This window comes from Schistocerca gregaria, chromosome 8 (assembly GCF_023897955.1).
Source record: "Schistocerca gregaria isolate iqSchGreg1 chromosome 8, iqSchGreg1.2, whole genome shotgun sequence".
Classification (NCBI taxonomy): Eukaryota; Metazoa; Arthropoda; class Insecta; order Orthoptera; family Acrididae; genus Schistocerca; species Schistocerca gregaria.
The window spans coordinates 283,699,208-283,711,256 of record NC_064927.1 but is presented as its reverse complement, the minus strand read 5'-3'; positions in this window follow the sequence as shown (position 1 = coordinate 283,711,256).

Genomic DNA, 12,049 nt, shown 5'->3' with positions numbered 1-12,049 from the left:
GTGGGCTTCGAAACTCTCTTGGCCACAATAATGCGTTCACTATCCTGTTTATAGTAGCTTAACCCCATTCCTATGTTTTATTCATTATTAAACCTACTCTTGCATTACCCCTATTTGATTTTGTATTTACATGAGTAACACTGTATTCACCTGACCAGAAGTCTTTTTGCTCTTGCCACCGAACTTCAGTAATTCCCACTACATCTAACTTTAGCATATCCATTTCCATTTTTGAATTTTTTACCTACCTGCCAGATTAAGGGATCAGACATTCCACGCTCCGATCTGTAGAACGCCAGTTGTCTTTCTCCTGGTAACAACGTCCTCCAGAGTAGTCCCCGCCCGGAGATCCGAATGGGGGACTATTTTACCTCCGGAATATTTTACCCAAGACGACGCCATCATCATTTAACCATACAGTAAAGCTGGATGCCCTCGGGAAAATTTACGGCTGTAGATTCCCCTTGCTTTCAGCCGTTCGCAGTACCAGCACAGCAAGGCCGTTTTGGTTATTGTTACAAGGCCAGATCAGTCAATCATCCAGACTGTTGCCCCTGCAACTACTTAAAAGGCTGCTGCCCCTCTTCAGGAACCACACGTTTGTCTGGCCTCTCAACACACACCCTTCCGTTGTGGCTGCACCTACGGTACGGATAGCTGTATCGTTGAGGCACGCAAGTCTCCCCACCAACGGCAAGGCCCATGGCTCATGGCGTGTGGGGGGGGGGGGGGGGGGGGGTGTAAGCAGAGTATACGAGGATATTCAATGAGTAATTCAGTACGTAAAGGGAAACGAAAAATCTAATAGGCATGGAGGATTGGAATGCGATTTTAGTGAATAATTAGAATAAAGTTTACGGGAGAGTATGGACTTCATACTAGCAAAGAGAGAGGAGAAATACTAATTAAGTTCTTCTAAAATTTTAGCTAGTAATATAGAATAATCTTTTCAAGAAGAGATCCTGACATTATATACTGGATTTCCAGGCGTAGCGAGGGGCAGATGTAAATTCATATCACAAATTGATAGTGATAAAGAGTAGGATGACTTTAAGAGACTAAACAGGAAGTCTCTGTGCAAAGAAATGGCATACGGCAGAACTGAGAAATGAAGAGATGTGTTTGAAGCTCTCTGAGGCTATGGATACTACGGTAATGAATAACTCAGAAGGCATTTCGCTTGAAGAGGAGTGGACATCTCCAAAACCGGCAGTCACAAATGTTGGAAAGAAAAACCTAGGTACAGAGAAAGTAATTGCGAACAAACCATGGGTAACACAAGAAATATTTCAGCTGATCAGTAGAAGGACGTAGTACAAACATGCTCAGGGATAGTCAGGAGCACATAAATACAAGTCGCCTAGCAAATACGTAAGTCGTAAATGCAGGGCGGGTGGGCGAGACGGCTACACGAAAAATGTAAAGAAATCGAAATATAACTGATTGTCTAGAAGGACTGACTCAACATATAGAAATGCGGAAGTTCCTTCAGTAAAAGTAAAAGCAAGGGTGGTAACACTAGGATTGCAATTGGAATTCCACTGGTAAAAGCAGAGAAGAATATGGATACACGAGAAAGGTACAGTGAAGGTAATAGAAGAAGAAACATAAATGGATATACAAGAGATAGGGGACCCAGCATTAGAATCAGAATTTAAAAGAGCTTTGAAAGAATTCAGATCAAATAAGGCAGCAGACAGACAATATACCATCGAATTTCTAAAATCATTGGGGAAGTGGCAACAAAACGGATATTCACGGTGGTGTGTAGATGCCTGGCGATATATCATCCTATTTCTGAAAAAACATCAGCCACACAATTCCGAAGACTGGAAGACCTGTCAAGTGCAAGAATTATCCTACAATCATGTTAACAGCTCATGCATCCAAGTTACTGACAAGAAAATTATACAAAAGAACGGAAAAGAAAATCGAGGATATGTCAATGATAAGCAGTTTGGCTTTAGGAAGGAGAGGCACCAGAAAGGTAGTTCTGGCATTGCGCATTGCGGTTGATAGTGGAAGCAAGACTAAAGAAAAATCAAGACTCGTTCATAGGATTTGTCCACCTGAAAAACGCGTTCGACAGGTTCAAGTGGTGCAAGATGTTTCAAATTCTGAGAATAATAGGATTAAGGTGCAGCGAGAGACGGTAATATACAATACGCACAAGAGCCAAGGGGGGACAATAAAGACCGGGAGACCAAGAACGATGCTTGGATTAAAAATAGTGTACGACAGAGATGTAGTCTTTCGCTCCCACTGTTGAATATATTCATCGGCGAAGCGATGACGGAAGTAAAGCATAGTTTTAGGACTGAAAGAATATTCATGGTGAAAGGATATCAATGATAAGGCTAGCTGATGACGTTGCTACTTTCTGTGAAAGTGAAAAGCAATTACAGGATCTGTTGAATGTAATTACTAGTGTAATGAGCACAGAATACGGATTGAGTGTAAAGCGAAAAAAAAGATGGAAATAAGGAGAAATAGTAGAAATGAGAACCACGAGAAACTTAACATCAGGATTAATGGTCATGAAGTAGATAAAGTTAAGTAATTCTGCAACCTAGGCAGTAAAATAACCAATGACGGACGGATAAAGGAGAATATCAAAAGTAGACTAGCAATGGCAAAAAGGGCATTCGTGGCCAAGAGAAGTCTACTAATATCAAACATAAGCATTAATTTGAGGAAGAAATTTCTGAGAATGTACTTTTGGACCACAGCATTATATGGTAGCGAAACATGGACAGTGCGAAAACAGCAACAAAGGAGAATCGGAGCATTTGAGATGTGATGCTACATACGAATGTTGAAAATTATGTAAAATCGTAAGGTAAGGAATGAGGAGGTTCTCCGTAGAAACGGCGACGAAAGTGGAAACAAAAACAAGAAGAAGAGACAGAATAGTAGGAAATATATTACGACATTACGGAAGTGGCATTAGGTGGAGATGTAGAGGGTAAAAAGTGGAGAAGAAGATAGTGTTTGGATCACATCCAGCAAATAGCTGAGGACGTAGGTTGATAGAGCTACGCTGAGACGAATAAGTTGGCACAGGAGAGGAATTCATGGCGAGTTGCATGAAACCAGTCAGAAGGATCATGACTCAAACAAACAAACAAACAAAAAATGATTCAGAGGCAGCTGAAAAGCGATCCCGTGGTGGTAATGCTTCTGGATGTGAATTATGATTCAGTACATAGTTTCAAACAAATGTGACAAACAAGCAGAAAAGTTGATAGTTGCGATACTATTAAGGAATAGAACCTTTATATCATCACTCAACATCCTTAATAATAACATTTTACATCGAAGCAAGAAATATATGGTCAGGGGAAAAAACCCTATAACCCACTTTAAAAAAATTGACATCTCGATTCAGACTAGTTATGAGCCTCTGTTAAAAGGCTAAAACTGAAAAAATCACGTTCAGAGATGCTATCATTCAAGGTTTTGCTGAAGGAGAAAGAATAAGGTAAGTCGGTTTTTCGAGGCAAATAAGCAGACTTTATTTTTTCTTGTTCTGGTGAATATTATCGCCGCTTGCAGCAGACGAGTTTCGTGTCACAGTATGGAAGATGATGATGTGCTCATTGCTGTTAACGTATGCGTTTTACAGCCCATATCTACTGGACATTTTTGTTTCCCATGATCGTTCCTGTCATGTCGCTGAATACTGACCATTCCTCTTGGGGCAACCTGCATATTTTGAGATTCTCGTGGTGCTAAAAATGAACACTTGAAAGTCTTCTACTTCATTCACTACGTAAATCGTGTGGTGAAGAAGATAACAGTTACATTTCCCGCACGTGGCCTTTCATCCTCATAGTCCTATGAAAATGCTGGATTATGGAAAGCAAAATCATTAATGGAAACACCTCAAGGTTTCAAGGAGACTATTGAGGCATCCAGAAGTAAGACTGCTCTTTTGACACTGGTCTGTGTTAATCAAGAAATGGAAAAAGGGTACTAGACTCAAATTACGCAGCAAAATGCCTTTTCAGATCACAGCACAAAAGTAAATATCATCTGAATGATGCCATTGCCGTATGTTGAAATATCAATCGACTTATCATGGAGGAATTCAAACTGGCATCATAAAGGTAATGTGATAATGTCAGCCAGTGGATGGGCAAATTGCTCATATCTGCATATAATGATATGTTTAACGTCAGAATTCCTTACTTGTCTAGTGCACAACAGCTTTGCAATTATCTTTTGTTCCCTATAATTTAACATGATCTCCTCTGTTCTTTATTCTAGTTCTCTCTCCAGTTTCCAATTAGAAATATACTGAGGATCCAAAGAAACTGGTACAAATGCTAATATCGTGTAAGGACCCCGCGAGGACGCAGAAGTGCCACAACACGACTAACGTCTGAAGTAATACTGGAGGGAACTGACACCATGAAGCCTGCGGGGAAAGGTCTCTTCTGAATAGCACTTTGAAAGCTATCCCAGATGTGCTCATTATCTGGAGAGTTTGGTGGCCAGAGGAAGTGTTTAAACTCAGAAGAGTGGTCCTGGAGCCATTCTGTAGTAATTCCGGGGGTGTGGGGTGTCACTGGAATTGATCAAGTCCGTCGGAATGCACAATAGACATGAACGAATTCAGGTTATCAGTCAGGACGCTTACGTACGTTCATCTGTCAGAGTCGTATCTAGACGTATCAAGCATCTCATATCACTCAAACTGCACATGTCCCACACCATACAGATCCTCCACCAATTTAAACGGTGCCCTGCTGACATGCTAGGTCCATGGATTCCTGAGGCTGTCTCCAAATCCGTACACGTTCATCTCTTCGATACAATTCGAAAAGAGACTTATCCAACCAGGTAACATGTTTCGATTCATTAACAGTCCAGTGTGGATGTTGACTGGCCCAGGCGAGGCGTAAAGCTATGTGCTGAGCAGTTTTCAAGGGTATATACATCTACATCTACATGACTACTCTGCAATTCACATTTAAGTGCTTGGCAGAGGGTTCATCGAACCACAATCATACTATCTCTCTACTATTCCACTCCCGAACAGCGAGCGGGAAAAACGAACACCTAAACCTTTCTGTTCGAGCTCTGATTTCTCTTATTTTATTTTGATGATCATTCCCACCTATGTAGGTTGGGCTCAACAAAATATTTTCGCATTCGGAAGAGAAAGTTGGTGACTGAAATTTCGTAAAAAGGTCTCGCCGCGACGAAAAACGTCTATGCTGTAATGACTTCCATCCCAGCTCGTGTATCATATCTGCCACACTCTCTCCCCTATAACGTGATAAAACAAAACGAGCTGCCCTTTTTTGCACCCTTTCGATGTCCTCCGTCAATCCCACCCGGTAAGGATCTCACACCGTGCAGCAATTTTCTAACAGAGGACGAACGAGTGTAGTGTAAGCTGTCTCTTTAGTGGACTTGTTGCATCTTCTAAGTGTCCTCCCAATGAAACGCAACCTTTGGCTCGCCTTCCCGACAATATTATCTATGTGGTCCTTCCAACTGAAGTTGTTCGTAATTTTAACACCCAGGTACTTAGTTGAATTGACAGCCTTGAGAATTGTACTATTTATCGAGTAATCGAATTCCAACGGATTTCTTTTGGAACTCATGTGGATCATCTCACACTTTTCGTTATTTAGCGTCAACTGCCACCTGACACACCATACAGCAATCTTTTCTAAATCGCTTTGCAACTGATACTGGTCTTCGGATGACCTTACTAGACGGTAAATTACAGCATCATCTGCGAACAGTCTAAGAGAACTGCTCAGATTGTCACCCAGGTCATTTATATAGATCAGGAACAGTAGAGGTCCCAGGACGCTTCCCTGGGGAACACCTTATATCACTTCAGTTTTACTCGATGATTTGCCGTCTATTACTACGAACTGCGACCTTCCTGACAGGAAACCACGAATCCAGTCGTGGGACTTCGGCTCCGAAAGTCCATACTGATGGTGTTTCGTAGAATGGTTCGCACGCTCACACCTCCTGATGGCCCTGCATTGAATTCTGGAGCAATTTGCGGAGGGGTTGCACTTCTATCACGCTGAACGATTCTTTTCAGTCGTCGTAGGTCCCGTTCTTGCGGGATCGTTTTCCGGCTGCAGCGATGACGGAGATTTGAACTTTTACAGGTTTCTGATATTCACAGTAAACTCGTGAAATGGTCGTGTGGGAAAATCCCCTCTTCATCGCTGTCTCATAGATGTTGTGTCCCGTCGGTCGCGGTGCAGACTATAACACCACGTTGAAAATCGCTTGAATCTTGAATCTTGTGCTGACCTTGTGTCTCGCCTTAGGATTGCCTAACGCATACTCACCCGTGAAGCTATTAGACACAAATATGTGTCACAATAGTTGTTCACATATCACATCTTTGGTGTGCGCGGTGTGACGTAAATTAGATTTGATTTATTATATGAGTTCTACATAGATGACATGGCACCTTGTATTATTATGCATGTAATATGAAATGTGTAAACATGGTTGTTGGGAGGATAATTCCATATCAAGGGGAATGAAAATGCATTGACGCATGATAGACTTCTTAACGACTTGTTACATGAGCTGTTACAATAGCCGTAATAGACATCGTAAATAAATACACACATCAAAAAATATTTTGCATCACACTAGTTCTCAGAACTCCTGAAGATAGACGTTGACTGAGGATACTGTATCACAGACACAGTCCCTTTGACTGTTCAGAGATGTCACTAAACCTGCTCAAAAATAAAAGCAACTATGCATGTGCAGAGCCTATTAGACGGAGGGGTCCGACAGCCGACCATTTCCAGTCATTCCACCAGGAAGGAGATACACGACTCGTGTTGTATGTAGTTCAACCATGCTTAGACGGTCAAAACCACAGTTCGATCGCGTCCGCAGGAAGGGCTCTCAACAAGGCAAGTGTGCAGGTGTCTCGGAGTGAACCAAAGCGATGTTGTTCTGACTTGGAGGAAATACTGAGAGACAGGAACTGTCGATGACATGCCTCGCTCAGGCCACCCGAGGGCTGCTACTGCAGTGGACGACCGCTACCTACAGATTATGGCTCGGATGAACACTGACAGCAACGCCACCATGTTGAATAATGCTTTTGGTGCACCCACAGGACGTCGTGTTACGACTCAAACTGTAGACAATAGGCTGTATGATGCGTAACTTCACTCCCGACGTCCATGGCGAGGTCCGTCTTTGCAACCACGACACCACGCAGCACGGTATAGACGGTCCAAAAAACATGCCGAATGGGCCACTCAGCATTGGCATTACGTTCTCTTTACCGATGAGTGTCGCATATGCCTTCAACCAGACATCGTAGGAGACTTGTTTGGAGGCAACCAGGTCAGGTTGAAAGTTTTAGATACACTGTCCAGTGAGTGCTGCAAGGTGGAGGTTCCCTACTGATTTGGGGTGGCGTTATGTGGGGCTGACGTGCGCCTATGATGGTCATGGAAAGCACCGTAACGGCTGTACGATACGTGAATGCCATCCTCCGGTCGATAGTGCAATCATATCAGCAGCGTATTGGCGTGGCATTCGTCTTCATGGACGACAATTCGCGCCCCCGTCGTGCACATCTTGTGAATGACGTCCTTCAGGATAACGACATCGCTCGACTAGAGTGGCCAGCATGTTCTCCATATATGAACCCTATCGAACAGGCCTCGAATAGATTGAGAAGGGCTGTTTATGGACGACGTGACCCACCAACCACTTTGAGCGATCTATACCGAAAAGACGTTAAGAAGTGAGGCAATCTGGACCTACAGTGCCTTGATGAATTTGTGGATAGTACGCCACGACGAATACAGGTATGTATCAATGCAAGAGGACGTGCTACTGAGTGTTAGAGGTACCGGTGTGTACAGAAATTTGGACCACCATTTCTGATGGTCTCAGTTTATGGTGGGACAACATGAAATGAGTAGTTTTCATGACAACAAAAACGGAGGAAATGATGTTTATTTTGATCTGTATTCCAATTTTCTGCACAGGTTTCATAACTCTCGGAACCGAGGTGATGCAAAACTTTTTTGCTGTGTGTATGTTTGACAACACGCTAAGCGAAAAAATGCGTGTCAGTTCTAAAATAGCCCGCATCTCGTGGTCGTGCGGTAGCGTTCTCGCTTCACACGCCCGGGTTCCCGGGTTCGATACCCGGCGGGGTCAGGGATTTTCTCTGCCTCTTGATGGCTGGGTGTTGTGTGGTGTCCTTAGGTTAGTTAGGTTTAAGTAGTTCTACGTTCTAGGGGACTGATGACCATAGATGTTAAGTCCCATAGTGCTCAGAGCCATTTGAACCATTTGGAAGTTCTAAAGTAGTATTTCTGTGTAAATTCAGTGGTAGTAATAATAGTAGCAGTTTTATTTATTTGTGAATGACTTTCAGCAGGAAATGACGTATCTAATGTTATTAAAATTTAAGAAGAAGAAAAAATACATAATTCACATATAAAGGTGTTTACACATTTAGAAAAAATACTCAACTGTGTGTGAAATCTTATGGGACATAACTGCTAAGGTTATCAGTCCCTAAGCTTACACACTAATTAACCTAAATTATCCTAAGGACAAACACACATACCCATGCCCGAGGGAGGACTCGAATCTCCGCCGGGACCAGCCAAACATTTAGAGGTCTTGTTTGAGGAGGATGGTACAGATGGAGGGTCATGACAGTATACCAGGAAACATTACGGCATTTTTCTGGAGTAATTTAAGGAAATCATCAACCACTTAAATTAGAATCACCCGGTAGAGTTTGGAGCCTCCAAAACCACGAATACAAGGTCAGCCTGTTCAAAACAGCGCAGCTCCATTAGATTTGTTTAGTGTAATTGCATTATTCATTCATTTCTCGGAACCAATAATTGCACACTAAACACAAATTATTTCATAATTTAGCTTTACAATCCCTGTCAGATGACATCAGAACCACTGTGACGATATTTGTTTTCCATTTTGTGTACCTCGATTTTCCACCTGCTTCCTTGAAGAACAGGGTCCGCATCTCCCCGTAATGAGTGATTTGTTGAGATGGGAAAGAAAATAAGCTATTAGTTTTATACGGTGCAAGGCGTTTGGTGTAAGGTCTTACAAAAACGAAAAGAGAAAAGAAATGAAAAATAAAATTGTACTGGGAATATGTCATGTGAATCTACGGAGATGTTTTCTATTATCTACTTCCGCAATATTTTTTTTCAAACCCCGATTCTCTGCTACCTCAGTAATCCATCGCTGTACACCATGTAGTGCTCAGTATTTCTTTTTTGCTTTTCTCTTGCTTTTTGGCTTATTCTTTATTAGTACGTATTGGTTGAGTCTATGTTTCATTGCATGGTCATGGGCTCTGTGTTGTAATATCTCTTTATATTTCATGAATTATTCTGATACAATTCTACCCTTGAATGACTTTTACTAGTTTTCTATCTTCATACTTGCAAAATCCAAGCGCAAAATAGTTTCATACAATAGCTATGCCATGAGTGCATAATTATTCTTTGTATACTCTCTCTGGTGGTTGTTAAAAAAAACCTTCCGAGATCGTCTTCATGACGATTAGCCTGAGCATTGTTTGAAGAATTGTAATCTGAATATTGAGATTTATGACAATAGATAACTGATACGACATTGTACGATTAAAAGGGATATATATATAGCTCTTTCATACAAAAGGTGTGTATTTGACATTAGAGAATTAATTATATTCGTTAATATATTGCGTAGTTGTTAATCATAAGGGAACTTCCGAAAGACTGGATATGAACCTGCATTTAATAACCCATTACTTCTTCCGAAGGTTAAACTTCATCGAAACCAAATATCCGCTTGGGCTGAGGTTTCCCGACTGATTATACAACGCTCCCAAAATTACGAGGCATTTTATTTGACACATTAGCAGACTGCCGCAAAGCACGAGCTTGGAGAGAGGAAGAATCATTGCGTTATTTCATTCTGACAAGTAAAATTTCTGAATCATTTTGAGTGACTGAGTTATGATTGTGTTTCCTAATATGAATGATTGATTGCTCGAACGAATTGAGAACTACACAACTACATAATTACATAGATAGGAGGAAAAATTACAGTGTCAACAAAAGTCTTACAGATAATTGTTCACCATGAAAACAGAACGTCTTCAGAAGCGTAATTTAAATAAGGTGCTCTTGGTTTGAATCAACAATTGTCCTGAATACGGATTTAGCGTCTTATCTTCCCACTACATCATTCGATTTTTTGGTAATTGCTCATGGCGGAAAAAGTCACGTGTAGTGAATGGGAAATGATCATTGAGGACGTAGAGGCGTCCTTAAAACACTGCTCTCGGAGGTCCTTGAGGCGGAGTTCGCCTTCCATCCGCGAAGGCCACTCCCGATTGCACGCAACTTTGCCACGGTACAGCGTCCAGATGAGTCGTAACACGCACTGTCGCTATGGCAACCCCTCCCCCACTTCCCCCTCCCCATGACCTCTTCCACCTACTCGCACCTCACCTTCCACTATGAGCTGTTCCTGTTGGCATTTCATTCATCCGACACGCCGCACCAGTTGCGATTCTGCACTTGTGGAATGTGGCTGGCACTTCTGCTTCAAATGACTTCTACAAAAGTGTTAGGGGACTGCAATCCACGTTGTCTAGACATAGAGACATACAGCTTTTGCCTTTATATAGGCGCCTGGTGGAAACGTTAACAGTAATCTGAGGATATGCAGATGTCATGCTGTTGGTTGCGCAGACCGGGGTTTAAGAGAGAACTATGGGATCAGGTGGAATAACTGGAAGGCCCTTTCATATGTTTGTAATAGTGAAAGCTTGGTATCAGGTATATAAGCCAAAACAAATAGATATTGTACTGCAATAAAGCCAGATTGTGCGTCTGCATCTCCCATGCCAGCAGAAAGAAATGCTCTCCGTTTTGATGCTTAACATCACTGACCATTTTTACTCGAAACAGATCAAACTAAAAGTCAAACTCTAGCAGAATACGTTTTTGTTACCATACATGGGTGAACGACTGTAGGCCGGTTTCGAATCATATGAGTCATCATCAGCGTATTCAGAGCGTCACAAGAGTAAAACGTTAACAATCACATAAGGCCCACTTGATATCAGCAGGTCTCTGTCTTGTTAAGTACATTTGATCGTAGACAGCTCATGTCTGTTCGACATTCTAGTCTCTGAGGCTCTGCAGGGACTGCTCTTTTAAGGTGTCGTCATGTCATGTATACCGTCGATCTCCGTGAACTGCGGAAAAGCGCAGCCGCCAGCGTCCGCTGACATTTCATGGCAACAGTTCACCAACGAATATCGCGGATTGCAGTACGATATAGGCTGCCCACAGTGCAAAAAATCACTCGATAGTGAGATGCTGGGCAACAACCAGTAAGCACTCATACTACCCAGAACTATCTCCTCTCTATAAGGATATGGAAGCCACTTCCTCACACACCTAATTCCGCTCGTCTTACGTCACGTGGCACGTAGACTATCATGCGCTTAGGAACATCGTTCGAAGTACAGACAACGATTCCTTGGACCGAAGAGTATTGAAACATCTTGGTACAAGCTAGTAAACGGGGTCAGTTATGTCGTAATCTACAACTGCCAAGCATCGCGTTTCCCAACAAGACAACGTGAAGGTTCAAGTCGGTTGTGCAAGTTTTTCCGTTCTTCTTTACATAATTCGTGTAAGCATTTTTCGGTCACGACATATTAAACAGAAGGTTCCATGTTATTCTCACATGGCAGCAACCACCTTCTTTGGAAATGAGATTATTTACACACTTGAAATCTGCTGGAATTTCGACCATCTCAAGTACCTTGCATACCAAGTGGAATAGTTTTGTCGCTGTTTCTTGTCCCGGTTACCGTAAAAATTATAGAAGAATGTTGTGGATTCTTTGTACCTTCTTTCAACTAGGTGCACTCTCGCAGTATCACATCTCCATTCTCATCTTCATTTCTTGCGTCTTCGTTTATCATAATATTGTCTACAAGTTCATTTTCTGTGTATATCCTACTGTAAAGGGTGAA